We start from the raw sequence: 20,237 nt of genomic DNA on the forward strand, positions 1-20,237 counted from the left end.
AAGAACGACAGCTATGCATCCAGACGAGATAACATTTTGTATTTATAACGTGACAGTGGCTTTTTAGTCGATGTTATCATTATTCATAACTTATACCGTATTAAATACTACTTCGTACCTCGTGACTTGCGATCGATTGTCAATTACAGTCGTGTGACTACAAAGCGCACGTGCGCCATTAAAGATGGAAAAAAAGGTCATTCGTGTTTAGTAATAACCACGATTTTGGTTAGGTTTTGCTTGTGTTTGATATTACCATTCAGTATAATGAAGTAGTAGTTGGTATCTAACATATAGGACTACATATAGCGTGTATGTGGTACTTTTAGCATCTTGCTACGTCTGATCATTTTCTCCTTAACACAACTAACAAACACGTTCGTGTAAATGCTTAAATTTAAAACGAAGTGGCTAGTTTAATTTTGTGATCCCTGTAAGACTTCTTAGTACGTGCTAAACGCAGAATCCAATTGGTTTTTAAGGGCTAAGTGCCCCGTAAACGTTTTATTGTCCCATTGCCTTATTTTGAGTGAAGTCTATCTAGTCGTCTGGAATAATCTTGAACTACGATAATAAACGGTAAAACGTATTTAGATGAAAGAAGTCATTTGTAGCTGGTTAAGGAGGTATATATTTTAGGTAAATATGTATACAGCATTTTAATTTATAATTATGTAAGTATACAAATAAAAATGTATCACAATAGTTACGTAACTTTCGGAGCAACATTTGAAAACAGTGCGTCAAAATTTGATAATTATTTTTTAATTGTTTGTTATTATCAAGAGAAGGTTCTTAAGCAAAAAATCACTAGAATAGGTATAAATATACACTGAGGTGGAATCTGTGTGGACCGCAAGTATCAAATACGAAATACAAAGATTGATTTTACATAAAATATACTGATAAAATTATTATTATTTTTTAATAGTATCAGCTGTGTACTTCGTTTTAAACAATTATTGAACAAAGGCCTTTCTGTTACGTGCCTCATTGCACAACTTAATTCCTAGTCCTTTCCACCTTCGTATTACAAGACAATCGGCGGTACGCCATTGCTTCATGGTAGATATCCTACCCACTCACACGAAGCGCTTCGCTTTAAGCATCCTTGTGTCAAGTGCTAAGGAGCGGAATTCTTTGCTAGAGTGTGTTTCCTGAAGAGTAAATCAAACCTGTGTCTTCAAGGCAAGAGTGAATGAGTTGCTTTATGGGCAGACGTGCTCCATCGTAGACCGCATCTTCGCTTATCAGCAGGCGATATAGAGGCTATACGTCGAGCCATCAAATAAAAATATGTGGCCATGCCGAATTACAATCCGCCACCCGTGACTCTGACGGTGTGGTGGGTCCACTTAATTTGTTCTAACTACATCACTTTAGTCCGTGGTCACACATGTACTTTCCACCATGCAACAGATATACACTTACAGATACAAATTCTTAATGCTAAAGGCAGCTAAATAGGCTTCAGTTTAAGTATACATCATCATCGTTTTGAATAAACGCATAGTTATTATGCACGATGAAAAAGATAACATGGTACGGTCCGTTGCGAGTTGGAAGGAAAATATGACCGATTTCATTGTTCTTTCTGTGCTATTCGGGTCTGAGAATCACTCGCAGCCATCAACAACGCGGATGCCGCATTTAACGAGCCTTGTCGAAGTGATGGAAAATAGGAACGGATGAATTAGCTGTCAGCTATTCAATGATAAAAGTAAGACAACGCATAATACACGCTCTGTGGCATGAAACAATCAAGCGGCCATGACAAGAACTATATTGCGAAAGCTGGACGTAATGTGTGTCGTTCAAAACTAAACCAACAAAGTGATCAATTGCATCTGTTTTGTCAGTGCATTATAAATACATAAGTCAAATAGAGGTGCACTAAATTTTACTTATCGTCACCTGTCTTACCTGATCTTAGGCTCCAAAATATTTTTTTAACCTATGGATAAAATACGCAGATAAATCGCTATCCTTGTGTATTTTAACTTAATTTGCTGTGGATACTAGTACATATTATCACTGACTGAATTGCTTGGGTTATTGCTAATGTTTGTCTAAATTTATTTCATTAGTCATATATTGTTACATACATTGTTACGCTACATACATTGTTTATTTAATTATTTTTAATACTTTGCCTTATACTCGATCGTTTTGTTGTATAATTTTCAAACGTATTTGAACTGCAAATATACCAAACTGTGCAGTCAATTTATTTGCAGAATTGAGATATGTTTTTAATAATAACACCCATATAATACGGACATTGTGTCATTTATTAAGAACAAAATTAAAGGCTAGGAGATTGTGACGTATATCGATCGTAATGTGGTGCCGTCGTCGCCACCATAATGCGAGCCAGCGCGAACAACGTGATGCCTATGGCGTCCTACGGCGAAGAGAGAGGCACGCACGCCTGGAGCCCTTCGGCGACTAACTGGCGAGCCTACCCTTTCATACATTAATATCAATTTTATTTTTGTCATGGAAACAAAAATGCAGTTTATTTATAAAAGTTAAAGCTAAACGCTAATAATTACCGCGCATTCTTCCCTAAAATGTATTCCTATTCAAAATCATACAAAAGTAGTCCACCACTCATTCACTCAGTCTTATTTACCTACCAAATTGATTAGGGACGACATTTAAAAAATAAGCATCTTTTTACAATGGTAAGTATATGATAGTGTAAAATCGGAATAGTTAATGATCATTAACATATTCGCACGAAATGTTGGTCAGTGTGCTGACGGCAAACACTTCTTGTTTGGTATTATGTAGAACATTTTCGGTGAAACCGTTATTTACAGTTTCCATCAGGCCAACGCGTGTTGTGTCAATTGTGTCCTTTGATCAATGAACGGCCTGGTCGGAGTGCGTTTAGTTCATGAAATGGAAATAATTTTAGAACTATAAAGATAATGTCAATGAAGTTAGCAGCTATGCTGTTACACATTGCAATTATGTATTTCAATATAAGAAAATGAATTTGTAACGCTGTATTTATAAAAATAACATTTCATACATTTTTTCACGGGTTAGCGTTTCTATGAAATTAATAAAAATAGGTACTTATTTCCGACCAGAACGTATATATTTCGAACATTGCCGAACGTAACGCCACAGAATTTTGCTCTCTTCAAAAACACTTAAAAAGTAATCTGGGCGTTTATTTTAATTGTTGTTTCCACAGAATTTAAACAGGCAACATACAAACTTAATCTTATTATTAAATCAAACACATCACATTAAGGATGTTATCTTGTCAATATCAAAGTCCCTAACAGTGAGGCCAATAGTGTAGACATAAATATGTAACGACAGGTGGTAAAGTGGTCATGCTGCGCAGCGCACGCCCAGTGCACCAGTCGCAAACATTGTAACTTTAACCGTATATTACACGAAAATGAACTGTATTATACAACACCTAGAGTTTTTAATTATATTGACCCATTCAAATAACTTGTAACCTAAATCATCTTTCTTGAATAGCAGCGCAGGCCTGAAGACGGGAGAATTCGAATTTATTGACCATTAATTCAAAATATTATTTTCACAATATAAGTACTCATTTATTAATTTTGAAATATTAGGTTCCGATTAATTTATATGTGTCGTTAAGATATTTATTATGTATGTAAATATCATCTTTATTTATATTCCTAATCTTTTGTTTTCAGACGTTAAGTACGTTGATGAACATCTTTTAATAAATCGGTTACCATGAATGAACAAGTCTATACTTAAAATGTTTATTGAAATCTTGAACTATGATGATGACTCATTGACTTTTTTTTTGCAGGGTTTGGACGAGGAAGATAGAGTTTCTGTAAGTACAAACAAGATGGCAATGAATTATTACCCATTAAACGAAGCAAATAAATTAAGACTTTTATTGCAGTTAGATCAAAAGAGCGAGGCTGACCCATTAGACTCCAAGCAAAAGCAATGGATTTTATGTGCTGCAAGAGGTGACTATCATGCCCTGGCAAAGATGTGCAAGGAAAATGCGAAACTTGTTAAGACCAAGGTTAGTGTGTCATAAACCATAATATTATCTAATAGAAGAAAAGAGGCATGTAATCTGTTGTTAACAAAATTTCGCCATTTTAGAATTTGCCGTACTCTGTTTTCCCAGAACATGAGATAATTTCCGTTAAAAAAAGTTGATAAACGGTTACGGATGTTGTTGTCCCATATTCTTGAGTTTTTCGGAGTTAGTAAGCGCCAAGTGAGAGCACATGTCCAAAAGGTGTGCTTCTAATTGGGTCTCAGGGTGCACGGCCGGCGCCGGCTCGCGCCCCCCCGCCGCATGCTATCTTGACATATCTCCGGACGTAGTCCCTTGTTTTATTTTATGAGCCATCTCTCAGCCCCGACTTTTTTCTATACAACTATTGTGTTTAAATACTGTTTCAATTCTCGCTCTTGATATATAGACGTCATATAAAGTTAAGTGAAAGATCGCTAATTCTGAAGAGCATTCTGCAATTTTTGTTGATGAATACGTTGATGGACTTGATTTACCAAGTACCTGGCTAATTAGCCATTTTAACCAAAGTAGATTGTGTTCTTATTTTTAATATATGTTATGTGTATTTTTCTAATCTATATACATATAATATGCAATAATAAACTTAAACATTAAATGCCAACCTTTTAAATACAAAAAAATACAAATTTAGTTTAGGTATATTTCACTCTAAAGAGCATTGTCTTTGTATTGATTACCGAGTATCTACATTACTTTTATTGAATACGCAGTAAAAAAGTAATGATAGCCTTCTCTTTTATTGATCCGTTGTAAATCAAGGGTCGACGCAATTGGATTTAAATTTTATTGGTATCCTTTCTTTGGTATGTGAATAGTTGAAACACGAATTAAGGAAATTAACAAAGATTTATTTTAATCTTTGTTTTGCTATAATCTCCTTTTCAGTAATTTTGATATCCTTGAATTTGTTTTCAATCAATTTTTCTTGAGTTTACTCTGTTACTTTAACCAGTGGTTTAGAATGTAGAATGACAGTTATTTTCATTTTCTTCTATCCGCTTCCCGAGCTAATAAAGCAACAGTAAATATTGTCAGACAATATGTAACACGTGTTTGCTACTGTTGCCTTGCTGGTTGACATTTGTCGTCTTTCCTCTAAAAAAACACTTTGATGCTTATTTTCGTATTTGCTTGACTTGCTGATGGAATTATAGATTTGTGGAAATTTCTCTGTGTGTGGGTTCTTATGATATTTTTTATTGTAGACCTCGCTTGTTTCTCTTTGAAATGAGAAATTTAAATATGTCATCGTCGCTTCCTATCTAAAAGAACTTATCTTTAAAATTTATATTTTAATGCCTCATGGTGATTAGTTGAAATATATTAGCTGATTTTATAAGCTTTTTTAACACTCCATGACTCCTGTTAGCACTTTGTTAATGTTGAATTCATTTTATCTCTTTAAGAAATATTAGAACACACCAAAAAATGTTTCTGATGTTTGTTTTTATCCTTATTACTATTTGATAAATGTGTTGTTTTATGTACAAATATCTCTGTTCACTAGTCACTATAAAACTATTTTCTATCGAAAACAAAGTTTGTATTTAATGATAAAAATTGCACTTTCTCAAACTTGATTAGACAAAACTTTGCTTGAAAGAAAAAAAGGTCCCTTTCTCATATTACACATTTGGATAACATTGTTAACATAAAGCTTTTTCATTTTTTGTATAAGGTTGTCTGGCTCATTGACTTATAAACCCATATCATTATAAGTATTATTTAATTAGTATTCTGCCAAATTATATACATTTTATTTATTTATTTATTAAGATTTTATAAACAATAATATGTACAGGTAAACATAGGCATACGCCATGCATAGAAAAAGTAAATAATGTATGTCTGTAGATGCTTTTCCAGCATTTTTGAAAATGAAAGCCAATTTTATTTAGTTCTCTAATATCTACATTTTTACTAATGATTGTGTAATTGTGTTGATAAAAGGTTTGTTTAGCTAATAAAAAACTCGAGAGCTCCGTATTATTAGTATTCTTGATTTACGACTGTTCGAGTCAACAAGGGCGGAGTCACTGATCCAAGTAATTAAATCCAAATCATTTTGATTTGGTTGCTATACCAACAGTTATATTGATACGACCAATAATGGTATTGTTAATTACATTTATATAGGGTAATATAAGAAAAGTTTTATATCGTCTCTTTAATTTAAAAGTCTACTTACAGTTTTTATTGTGTTTGTTAAATATCATTTAAGATGTTTCTTCAATAAAATTAATAGTTTTATGGTTTGGCATGTTCTAATTGGTGCGTTAAACTGGAGTGTAATTACAACCGCGTTTTTTGTGGCGCCTGTTCGCAGACCTCGAGTATTATATTTCATTGTAAAAAATACTTCCAAATATTCGTCTACGATTTCGGTTGCACGCGCTATTAACGCCAACTCGACGGTGGGAGTGTCGTTGTGGAAAGCAATTTAAGTCCTGATTTATTCCGGTGCAAGGCATCGACTTTGCTGACATCTCTCAGTCTAATTAAGACAGTGGCTTCTAAATGATTTATGTACGTTTAAATCTATGCGTTGCACATGAACGAATTAATTAAACTCTTAAATAATTTATTCTTGTTCTTTAGTAAACCTCAATTATTTGTATTTAAAAAAGGAAGGAAGGTATAGATTCTACATTATTATACTTAGATTTCTTAACTTGCAGTACTACCAATATTTATGTATTTGTTCATTTTTTTGGTATATTATAATGGTGGGTAATTCGTAATATGTTGTTAAAATCGATTCCTTGACAGATTTATTTACTATGGTCGCTTGTTACTTTGTGAAGTGAAGCAAGACGGTCACAAATTTCGTTTATTGTTTTTTACTCGTTTTCAATGGGTGAGCTAACTTCTCAAATGTGTCGCCCGGCGCCAAGTCGGTGCAACCCGAGATTTGACGCCGCGCCTCATTTGACCCGTCCGTCCGTCGAATGCGCGCGCCATTGTTTAGCTATGCGTGTTGAACATGACACGCCGATAAGAACGTTTCGTATCTGTTATATAAGCAAGACATCTTCCAGTTTATAATATTTACCTCTTTATGATTATGGTATCTGCAGTTCGAAATGTAGTATGAAAAATGTGACGGATCGAATATGACGATTTTCTTTAAAGTATGTAGTTATATTGATATAAATGCTGTGCTGTTTTTTTCACCTCGCTTAATGTTAAGCAATCAGCGCTAAGTACCTACGGACATCTAATAACATTTGAGAGTCACACATGCGTTGCCGGTTTTTAGTTAGTGAAATAATATCAGCCCCGTCCATTCATAATATTTCTTTAGGTTAGATACTTTTATTACGTTACTACAACAAGGAATAAATCTCTCGCTTGTAGCTTATCTTCATTGATCAACTAGAGTAGGTACCTACCTACGGAGTTTTAAGAGCTGTGTTTTATTTTTGCTTGGATGGAGGAAAACTTAAAACGCGGTGAGTGGGTCACATTCACTTTTGAGTTAAAAGTCTGTGGCAGTTTCAACCAGTTACACTCCTTATTGTGATTTTAAATTCATAAAAAAATCGATCTTAATATTATATGAAGTTAGTGGCCAAATTACGATTTAGTATAAAGAAAAATATACAAAAATTATGTTGCTGAGTGACTGACAGATTGACAGACAATCGTTTCGAGACTATTGATAGAGAACAGAAATTGGACATGTTTTGTTTTCCTTAATAACACAAAACGTCGAGAAGGGGGTATTTTTAACAGGCGCTGGAGTAGCTAGTTTATGATAAAAGTTATTCATGTTTGTTTTACTCTTGTTACCATTATACCTAGTTACTATATAATATGTAGATAAGACTCTTCCTTATAACATAACTGTTATAAGTTATTTATAGTAGCAAGAAGGAGATAAAGTACTAGCTGGTATTGTACGAACAAAACCTAAGCATGCTGCATAAAGCACTTGCGCGGGAGTGCAAGTCACTCCCACAATAAGTGATTTCCAACAGAGTGACGCAGCGATATTGTAATGGTTGTTTGTTTAGTGGTTCTACCTTACTCATGTATCGACCTAATCATATATGCCCGTAGTTTTGTTTTTATTCGGCTGTTTCATTATAGAGTTCATGGGCGTGTGATGTTGGGCGCAATCAAATTTGAAAGGAGACAGCTCAGCATTTGTGCTGCATTAGTAATTTGATTCTGGCGCCGTATAGTGTTGATAGAATACTATAAAATATTATATCAATCAAGACTAAACTCTTGCACTCTCGTTACCTACGTATGTATTTTTATACATTTAAAATGTTGACATTTAAATTGTTGTATACACCTATAAGTGACAAATTCACAGCAAATTGGTGAAAATTCTAGTAATGTGTTAAATCTAGTGAATAAGTTGATAAGGTGTCTTTTTTTAAATAAAATAAAATATGTTTTTCAATAATGTTCCATAAATATTGCAACATTATTATGTTTATCGGTTTACGTAACTGCTTGACGAGGAACTCGACGAGTTTCAGGCCATACTCATGAGCAGCGATACGCGAAACAAAACGCGGCGAACATCGAGTTCTTTGTCAACTTGTTACGTGAGTATGCTGATATTATACTGAATTTAGTATGTTTCACGAAAGTTATAATACAAAAATATAATATTGACTACTTTAAAATTAAATGCCAAATCAGTCTCACAGGTCTCAGTGACGAAAGTTTTTGCATCACGTATTAATATATAGATTCACAATACTTTATAATAATAATTGCAATCACTAATCGAATGACAATTTTCTAAGTAGTTGTTCGCACGATGCAATATTGAATAGACAACTGAAACCCCTTCCCTGTTTGTTGAATGAACTGTTGAAGCACGCGATCTTTTCTTTTGCAATTATGACCCTTCCGACATGTATTATACATTCGTGAGATTGGTTTTCTGCAACCACATCCAAACTTGGATGCTTGTTGTAGCTTAATATATATATATTCCACGTTGTGTTCTCCAAACGGAACTCGGTTTGTTATTGCAAAACACGAAAGCATGCTAATTGAAATTCAGCATGAAAGGGATAATGAGGGTGGTGGGCTTCGCCTCACAACGCGCACCCACCATACGTCGCTCAGAGTGGTGTTAGAAGGTGATCTTCGGTATCTCTCCAATAATGTTACGTCTGATTAAGACTATAAATAAAACAACATTAATTTTTATTATATATAAACTAAAATTATTCGAAAATAAATGTATACAAATAATAATATCTATACTTCACTATCACAACAATATCGCTTTCCGCCATCTGTATGTTTAGATCTTAAAATTGCGCCACAGATTTAAGATGGGAGTTTTATTTACTAGATAAAGTGATTAAAGAGTATGGTTCGTTTGTTCAATTGTGCGGTTCGATCCCTACATACGATTACTATACCAAAAGCAAATAATATGTTTGTCGAATGTAGGGGTACTACCTTACACTGTAACTGGGAGGCGAACGTTTGTGTGTATAATATTTACTCTATCACTTTAAAATGACTGAAGTGATCTGGGTGATTTTAAATTTGGAACAGGGGTAACACATAGGACACTTTTTATCCGAAAGGGCCGCGGGCGATGCCGCTGATAGAAGCTAGTTACAAATAAAACAAAAAAATATCGTTATCATGGCTCAAAAAGTTCAATGGTCAGCTACACAATATTATACGCGCATAATAACTCCTGTTTATTTGAACTCGCAAATTTTCGGAACTATTGGTTCGAATCGATTTTTTTAAGTCGGAAATTTTACATCAACACACATCAACAATCTATAGAAGCCGAGTAGCGGGTGAATGTAGCTACTGTAATAAAGAGTTAAACATTATTGTATTTGCGGAAGGTTTTAGAAGAAAATATTCATTAAACTCACGACTTCAAGATCCATAATAGTGTGGTCACATGTAGTCAACTTAAATTGTGTTAACACTGTGCAGGGGTTCATGTAAGCTTGTACTTCAGTAGTCTGTGGTTCCTACGAAAAATGGTGCTACTTTGCACACGTTAAAAATTTCTTCGCTTCCGAAACAACAAACATACTTTTATTGAAAAACAATATTATGTAGCTGTACCGTAAAACTTATGATTTAGATATTTATTTATTTTAAAGTTGATTCAGATTTTACTAAATATAGCTGTTTAACCAAAGTGTTGGAGAAGGGCGCGCAATTTATGAAACCCGGCTCCGGGATGTGAGGGAGAGACCTCGCACTTTACCGTGGCACATTAATTAACCGAGCGGAATCTACATACGGCGCCACAACCACGTAGAGAGCCCACTGGTGGCAAGAGCGTAGATTTACGACTCGTTCGACCACCATCTATCGGATAAACTAATTGCAGCGCAGAGCTATTGTTTCTAAACACTAGGCAGAAATAGAGCCTGCCGACTGTCCGGTTGCGATCGCACCTTGTATGCGATCGAGGACAATTATTCGATTGTCCCGGCAGTTTGAATATGCCATGATCTTTGTTTGTAGAAATTCTGTGATAGATGAGCCGACAATATTGGTTTCGCTATTTCGTTTATTCAAACGAATACTCGGGCATCTTAACTAGTTTATTATCGTTAGTTTTAGTTAGTAATGTCTAATTATACAAATAAGTAGAAAAATTACAATTCATATTTTAACCGACTTCTTAATAAGAAAATGTTCTTAATTCAGCTGTATGTCTTGTACGCGTGTACTTCATTGAATTTGTATGTCTTATTCGATAGGTTGCTTTATTTTTGCGTGGCTTGAGATCATACGATGATGAGAGTAAAGACACGTTTTATCCTGTGCCCGACACGACACCAATGCGCGATCGTTCATGTGTCCTATTGTAACTGAAATTAGCGCGAATAAAATGTTAGAAATAATTATTTTGTTTACTTCTTTTGGCACTGACCAGCACTACAACATCAAGAACGTCAGATACAAACAATAAACAGGTACATGTTATATTTTTACAATCCTAAATTAAAAAATCATTCATACTGGACGCCATTGAAACCATAAACGCAGTTAAATGTTTTCTGAATCGCAAAAACTGACTGTAATAGAGTTTTTAGATGAAGTAAAAAATAACAACTTAAATCTGACAATCTTAAGATCGGTGGTATAAATGACAAAATAGAGTTCATTATATTTTAACAAGATTCAATTCTGAATTTGCAAATACTTGCTGATAACCCTAGGAGGGGCATGTCAGAGGCGGGTGCCCTGGGCATACACGCTACGCGCCCGCAGCAGCGCTTTCGGCGATCCGCGAACAACCGACCTTACCGCACCCTCAGCTTCAATTATTTTATTCCAGATATCATTTAAAACACTATAATATTATTATCTGTTACACCACTTTCAAATGATTTCCTTTACTAGTGCCATTATAGACATCAATAGCAATATAACATCAATAGCCTGTGACAATTCACTCCTGGATTACGGGCTTCCTCTACATAACCGATTATAACAAAGTATCCATGCTCTGCACGCGGGTTGAAGATCGACGTTGAAAAGTGTAGGGATGTTGATATTTTACCGTCACTGTCCTGCTTTCATAATAATCATAATCTATAAATAATGAAATCAAAATTACTATGTAGAATAATATCATTGTCTATACTTACAATTCTAAAGTTGACTATTTTAAGAATAGTTAGTTTAATATCAAGCATCAACTTAAATGTCAGTTTGTCTCGGTTCACTTTCATCTCAATTTGTACACACACAGTAGAGTTATCTTTTGACAAAAATAATTATTACCAAGAGGCGGTAGGCAAAGCCCGAGGTACTCCGCTAAGCCACTACAATTCGTTTGCGGCGGCAATGAGCGGCTTGTAAATCAAAGGGATTCTACATAATTAAGCTCATAATTAATGTAAGGATTCTGTTATTTATAGGCGTAGTCATTCTTAAAATTGCTCCCGTTTTGATAAGACGGTCCTAAGAGGATGTGATTAACACATGTTACATTTTAATGGGTGTAGATAATGTTCGAAGTCGAATTTCCAACTGTTTTGAAATATTTATTCGGTGCTTGAAAGCATGCCATTTCACTTTGCTATTTTAGTTATAATTTAATTAGTCCGTTAAAAAAGTTAATGGCTTATGATACAAAACAGATATAAACATGATTACTTATGAATTATGTTTCCCTACGACTGTCATCTACAATAAAAATATCACAGCTAGGCAGGAAATATATTCAGATATATAACGTTTCAGGACGTAATTTACAGCTGGTGCGTCTAATATTTTTATTAGGAAAATACATCAATGAATACTTGAACGCTGTTCTTCATTTCCTCGTAAACCCCTATCGGTAAATGAGTGTCTTCTAATTTACCTACACCCGCCACCGCAGCGGGCCCGACCCGCTCCCTATTAATTTGTTTATATTAGAGACGTTCACTTGCGCAGTCAATCACGATTGTCGTCAAGCGACCGATACACGATTTGTTTTCGAAAGATCTTAACCGTGTTTTGGTTATTTCTGTACAATTGAAGCTTTTAAATTTAGTGTCACCGCAACTCTCCGGAGACACTCTAAACATTTGTCTCGGGATATTTATCGCTGCGGCTCGTCGACTATATCATCCAGCCAGCATTGTGGCAATCGATCAGAAGCCGCGCGGGGCTGGCTAAATTGATTATTTATTCAGGCTTAGTTAAATCTTTGAGCAGTCGCGTTATTTGTAGACTAAACAGGCAGGAAGTGGTTAAATGCTTATTTGAAATGTGTTGCGCGCCTCTGCATCTCATTTGTCACGGCGGCAAATTTTTAATATATTACGCTGTGAAATGTGACGAATATTTACAAGTTCTTTGAAAAAAAAGCTTGTGGTAAGAACTATTATTTTAGTTTATAAGTTGCTTTTATCAGATACCTACTTAATGTTTATATCGTTCTGGACAGGTCAATTTCTCTCAAATCTTCTCATAATCGTAAGAGATATGAAAATTATTCAGGAATATACATAAAAAAAATAAACCTACTTAAATAAAATAGTGTTTCCTTGTTCTTCTTCCAAATGATCAACATGTGTATGAAGTTATACATAAAACTAACCAGACCAAACCATTCGTATTGTTTTGTGAATGAGAGATAGTTAATTTCATAACAATAGAAGGATCGCACCTCTGTCCTGTCAGTGTGGTGCTGTATATGATTTTTTGTATGTATATACATACGTATTCATAGACAGTACCAGTAATACTATGAATCATTAAAAATAAATATAAAATATATCATCACCGCCTAACACAAAGCAAATATTTCCAAGACCGATGTGTCCCTTTTATTATATTACCTACTTAAAGGTACTCCCGTGTAAAACAACGCGAGAGGGCCACAGCCGCATGACCTCCCGGGGCAAACGGGGATAAGTACACGCCGCACTCGGGTAGAAATATAAAACATGTTCATTATTTTAAGGCTAATTGGGAGAGGCCGCTTGCAGCGAAGTAGGTGCGAGCCCGCCGCCGCCCGCCCACGGCAGTACCGAATTCGAGCGCTGTGTAACGGGCTCATTACGTTATAAATGCGAATATACGTATAGACACTGTTTCTGCATTAAGCTGAAATACTACAACGCTTTGTAAGATACGTCTAACCGTACATACGTTGCTTCATATGTTGTAGGGAGAAGAAAACCAAAACCAACAATGGTAACAAAAGTTTACTTTCTAAATTCTCTTGCAAAATAGGTTTTTCGAGGCATGGTAAAGTTCATCAAAATGTATTCAACCCTTTATATACTTATTACATAAATCCTTTTATTATTACTTTCTTTTAAATACTTGTGAATAGAAAACAACTTTAGAAAAAGGATTTATTTTCGTCTTTGATGATCTCCCCGCCCGAGGCGTATACGTTATTGTAAAACTTTTATATTTTGTTGCAGATTGAGCGTTGTTTTACTGAAAAACTTCTCTTTATAGGATAAAATACAAAAGAAGTTTACTAAGTACAACCCTTGCGTTAAGATTACACTTTCCATGCAAAACTTTTAATTAATCAAAATTAAAAGGGACGGTTGATGATATTTTATTTACTCTACATTCTATTTGAAGGAATGTTGTGCCAACAATCAAAAAAGATTTATTTTGATGCCAAGAACCACTTTTATTAACTGAATGCATATATTTAGCAGTCCATATATATGTAAATTTGTATGTTTGCTTTATTTAGTAAATACCACTAAAAACTTGTATCCTAATATGATAGTAATTATAATTCAAACTTTTTATATACAAAATGTTTGGAGTGTGGACCGACATAATTTTTATGAAAGAAGTCATGCGCGCACCTTCGCCTTTAAATCCTACAGTGGTAATTCGGTCCATAGAGGTTCGCCACCTCCCCGAAGATCGTGCGGTACCCACGGGTCGTCAGTATAGCCATGACCCTCCGGGAAGTGAGCAGCACCCGAGCTGACTGCTGCATCAGGTTTGGCGCCCACACAGGGGCGCCGTAGACGGCCATAGACCACCGCACATTTCCTACGTACAACCTCCGGCAGGAGGTTCCTCCGAGGTTGGGTAGGAGCCGCTCAAGCGCATCCCCCATCCGTTTCAATTTAGAAGCCAAACTTCGGGGAAATTCTCCACAATGTTCCATGGGCTACCGAGGACGAGTCCTAGGTACTTCATCGTTGTGTTAACCCTTCCGCCATTATTTGAGTCCGACTCGGAGGTGGCGCATTTCCACAGCCATGAAGACAAAATTTGATTTTTTATGTAATTTATATAATATTAACCATAAAACGTTCTTTACTGAACATAAGTATCTTTCAATATTAGACGGATGTCTCATTTAGCGGTTAGGGGCTAAAAATTTGAGTCAGCTACATTTTGTGTTAAATATTATTAAATTATAGAGCAGTCCATTTTATTTTTAATTTTGTTACCATACAACACGTTATTAGTAGATTGTATGACTGTCGCTAAAGTAACGCACCCTTTGGGAAAACGTAATTTGTGTGACGTACATACACCGAAATGAGGTCTCGTCCAATTTCGCATCTAATTGGCCAGCGGGAGGCGGCCGCGTTCGAATACCGCGGAACCAAAGGCGAAGATAGTTAATCACTATTCGCATCTGTGATGAAGTGTGGCTCGATTGTAATTACTTCGTGTGTTGATTTAAGCTTTATCACGAGGTTAAGCGGAGGGATCCCCGTTCGACCGGCCCCACGCCGGAATATTGAATTTATTCCTTGAGAGATACTTTATACAATTACTGGCGAAGGTGCCGCCGCGGGAACCTATTAAAATATTGAAGATAAGATCAAACTTTTAGTGCAGACGAGGTGGGCCGGCCGTCTTATAAACAAGAATCGAACCTGGCTGCTTCCAGCGCACGCTTGCTCTCTCGCTTATAGTTTTTGTGTTTACAATTGTTTCTAATTATGAATTGATCAAACATTCAATTCGATATTGTATGTTATTATCTTGGAGTGTTTGTTTTTATTTGTAATTTGTTATTTAATTGGCTTCTGATTACAAAGTAGACTTAACAAGTAGGCATCAAGCTTTGTACAGTTTTATGGTTTAAGGTTGCTTAATGCTTTCGTACGTTGTTACGTAATTCAATTATTCTGTAGGAGGAATATGACGTATACGATGGGATTTAGATAGATAACGTAGAATGCTTTTGTTCTTGTTCTTGAATCGAGTCCTTGATTAAGTTTTTACAACAACCTCATTATCCTTTAGAGATCACCTATTATGTCATTGTAAATTCAAAACAAATTTAGTATTCAAGATATCATCACATACACACTGTCGAACCAATACCTTCTGTTGAACATCTTTGGCCCCAAAGAAATACGAACGCTAAACGACTGGGAGGTGTCCAGACGTGGTGACTAACTGCCTGGGGCCTCCTGCGTAATATACGACAGCGGCTGAATATAGTTTTTAATTAGGATCTGCCTACCGACCCAACGAGGCCTCTATTTGTTTAACCAAATGCAAAGAAAAACAAATGAGATGAAAACGGGATGATAGCCGATATCGCGAATGCTTGGTTCGTGGTTTTATTTGTAAATCAGCCGTTAGAAAGATTAACGTACGAGTGCCACGAAACAGGTTAAGTGCCACAATAATTCTAAGTGAATAGATTTAACTATGTGTGCGTTTAGGTTGGCTCATCACAATGCTACTTGAGTATTTGAATTTACACTTGTTCAAAATTATAGGTATTTACGAGTATATTTAATGTTATCTGGGCAATAGTGTTGGGACAAAAATATATGGAAGTTATGTAGACTTTGATAAGATTAATGGTGTAACTGTCAGACCAAATTAAGTTCCCGTCAAGATTCAAGGTTTTAATAAGGCCCCTGTCGACCAAAAGTTAGAAATTTGTGTAAATTGCTAAGTTTCTGCTGGTTCTGAAAAGTTGGTTATCATCTTGGTTTTATTTACTTGTCATTAGCTTTATTATAACATTCGGAGCATTATCATTTCGTACTTATCAAGTATTTAAAGGGAGTATAAACGAGAGTCTTTGGGGCGGTGCAAACGGCGCGCCAGCGCGTTAGTGAGCAGTGCAAGGCCGCAGGTCCAATCTGTAAGTTTCAATTAAAATTCTTCTATCTTCGCTACCGCTGTTGAATTGGTCCAATGAACGATTCGTTTTGCATAAATGCCCGCCAGCTGTTTACAATAATCGATGATATGTTTTTACGAGTTACATTTCCAATTTATTGATTCTTGGTCCGACAATTTATTTGTATCGATAATGTTTCAAAGACTTCTGTTTATTTTTATCATGGAGTTGCTGACGGGTTTACGATGTTGCGTCTGAACTCAAATGATATATTGTTTTTCTCTCATAATTACCCTTTAATTACGAATCATTAATTTTTATCGATACAGATTTTTTTAATGGATTTTGGTTGGTTACATGTCCATAATGCAACCGTTGAAAAAATACAATAGAATAAACATGAATGTTACTTCGTATTGTTTCTGTGTTAGACCCTTTCTGATTTGTAGTTTTTTTTTTGTTGGGTCTCCAAATCCTGTTCAAACGTAACCTCTAGAGGCATTGACTTCGGGTACGGATTGGGTGTATTGTGTTGGCGCAACTAACCGACGACAGCGAGTTGAAAACAGTTTTTCACATCCCGGTAAGATAAGTGCATTTGCTTGTAACGACAAGGCGCGCTGTGGCGATCGCCTCGCCACGCCGCCTCAATGGGCGCGCGTTCTTTATTTATATACGCCCTTCTGTAATTAACGATAGTAAAAAGAAATAAATATATCATTTGATTTATATCATATCATTCTTTCGTTGTTTGTTTTTGACTGTTTCAACCTTATTTTTAAGATATTATTGAAGGATATTTCGTAAATCATACATTTTTGTTCTTTGCACTTCAAATGATGCCTGTTGCCTACGTTCTTCACTTAGTTAAATTATAGTTCTTGAATTATAAGTAAAAACATAATATTTGTCTATCTACTTGTCATACAAAGAGAGTTGTCTTCAAATCATGATATGAGATATTTCTATTAGTCTCGTGTCGTTTTTTTATACAAGTACATGTTGTGTGTTGAACAGTAAATAGACTACCATAAAAACCAGTAATTCAGTTTAGGATTAATATAATCTAATTTATTACTCAAAATAAAGGTAAACAATTCAGTGACAGTTTAAAAACATTCGACAACAGCTTATTTTTTATGATGAATATACTGCAAAACAGAGTAATCAGGCAAAGCAAAATTATACAAGGAACACTAATCATATTAGTTACAAAAAGTAAAGACTACAGAGAGTAGTAGACTACTTACACTTAGAAATGTAGCCTACATGAATTTACTAGCACTGTTTACCCATCTTCTTGCTTCTGTCCGTTATAATCATTTTTACATAATGCAATGAAATACTGGTTGCAAAAATGCAAACATAGCAATTATATGTACCGGTAAACTATGGCAACTTTACCGGGCCCTTGGCAACTTTACCATACTATAGGTATTCGGTATAAACTCATTTATCTAAAAATCTACCCACTAGAATTCTGTTTTGTAATAGAAGTATTTTTTAGACATTAAAAGGAAATATTTACTATGTTTTGCGTAGACGTAAGACTGCTATTATGCCAGTAATGGCCGTCACAATGTATGCGTGAAAATGAGTTAAAAGTTAGTAGTTCCTAAATTGTGCTTACAGAGCCTTAACTATTTGTCACAGGTGAGTGAAATTTTGATCTTGTATGTATATTATAGTTGGGATTACTGTTGTAATGTCAGCAATTGCTTTTTCTTTAATTTATTGATAAATAATCGCTTCGGTAATGTTGACACAGGTTAGGTAAAGTTGCCACGGCCTGCTTTGTGGCAACTTTACCTACAGTTAGGGTTGGCAATAAATGTTTTTTTCTTGTTTGTGTGTATGTAACCATTTTCGAATACCTAAATTTCACAGCATAATAGTGAATATCCTGGATGATAAGATATAATGTATTTAATAATACCTTTTGTTTTACAGCCAAAATGGCTCCCATGAAACAAAACCGCAGAAAACTCGGAGCTAGACCCTATAAAAATTATACGGAAGTGATGTTATAATTAGCTATGGAGATAGTAAAGTCATAAAATGAAAAAGTCAAGGATTAAACATTATTTTGTAGCCTTTTTTACAATTTTAAACATAAATACTTAAAATTTTAGAACTTAATTTAGTTTAAAAGGGAATAATTTTTATGTTAGAAATTTGTGCGTTTTTTTTACTTTAGGTTTAAGGTTTATTAATTTTTTTTTAAATATACATGTCATAAAAAAGTTCCTCCTTTTTTGACAACCCCGAGCGTAACAAATTATTTGTATGTAAATTACGATGAAACCCGTGGCAACTTTCCCTAATGTCTGTGTAGCCGTTATCTTTATAGATTTCCTCATACTGTTTGCATTTTAATACGAAGTAGTCCTAGATGAAGCCCTCTGTACCTCAACAACTCTTCAATATGCAATACACGATGAATACGGCGCGTAGGTAAAGTTGCCAAAAATTTGGTATCTTTACCCATGTTGTTTTTTCTTTACTACGGCTAAAATAAGTGTTTGTATTTAATGACGATTACGGTAAAGTGAGCCAGATAGACTACAATTCTAAATATATAGTTTTGGTTTCTATGCGTCTTATGGTTAAAAATATATTTCGTGTTTTGTTCTAAAATATGGTAAAGTTGCCATGTTTTACGGTATCCTTTTTAATTATTTTTTATCGTCTTTCAGACGAAACACTGTTTTGTTTTGCTTTTATGAGACAATTTAGTACCCATATGACAAGAATTTTTCAAATGCAAAATAATATGACTGCTTATACAGTTATCTGTAATTCAAGCTAAATAAAAAACGTACGTCAAACAAAATAAAATACGTTGTTGCGTTGCGTTGTTTTCCTACTACCATAATTTGGAATCTAAACCTAATATATTTTTTAATGCGTCAAATACTTCAGAAGTGATGAAGTATACCTATTACAATAAAAATCGCATAAAACATTGAAAACTATAAATTAAGTTAATTCAAAATTTAAATAATTTATGGCGGTTTTGTTGATATAAACTATATTACGAATAGATTTTTTCGATGAAAATTTTTATAGCTCAATAGTCCCAATTTGTAATTTAGACAATTAATAAATAAGTTACGCATTGATATTTATGAGAATGATAATCATTATAAAACATCTTTTGTGTCTTGGAATTAACGCGATAGTACAAACAAACAAATAGGCAGGCGGGAGAACGAAAATTGAACGAAGCGTTGATAAAATAAGAGAATTTAGGAGTAGAACGTGAGGAATGAGACATCGACGCAAGAGTGCAGAGGCGGTGGAGCAGCTGACACCTGTCATCACGCAATTTATTAGTCGCTCCGAAATAACGGAGTCAGTGAACGTTCAAACAAAATGAAGAGACACAACGCTCTATTAACGACACATCCTCGGGCTGCACCCGTTAACAGCTTCACAATTAAATTCACAATGTTCACTCGATATCCACACGTTAAAAATAATACACTGTGATTGTATGATACACGTTTAATTGTTGATACACTTTGTTATTATAAGAATTAGGTGCGTTGACAATAGAAAAAAAAATAGATTTTGCATCGTTCCGATAGCCTAATTAGTTAGTTTAAAGTCATTATTGGTCCAATG

At 34.8% G+C, this 20,237-nt stretch overlaps 1 protein-coding gene across 1 annotated transcript in view; it reads left to right on the forward strand.

The window, feature by feature from the left end:
- Positions 1-20,237, forward strand: part of LOC118263125 (uncharacterized) — a 47,140-nt gene that overhangs the window by 5,520 nt on the left and 21,383 nt on the right. The window contains exons 3-4 of the transcript XR_007707064.1: positions 3,818-3,844; positions 3,917-4,045. The gene's annotated coding sequence lies outside the window, so the exon portion shown is untranslated. The remainder of the gene's footprint in view (positions 1-3,817; positions 3,845-3,916; positions 4,046-20,237) is intronic.

The sequence above is a fragment of the Spodoptera frugiperda genome, chromosome 25, assembly GCF_023101765.2.
Source record: "Spodoptera frugiperda isolate SF20-4 chromosome 25, AGI-APGP_CSIRO_Sfru_2.0, whole genome shotgun sequence".
NCBI classification, from domain to species: Eukaryota; Metazoa; Arthropoda; class Insecta; order Lepidoptera; family Noctuidae; genus Spodoptera; species Spodoptera frugiperda.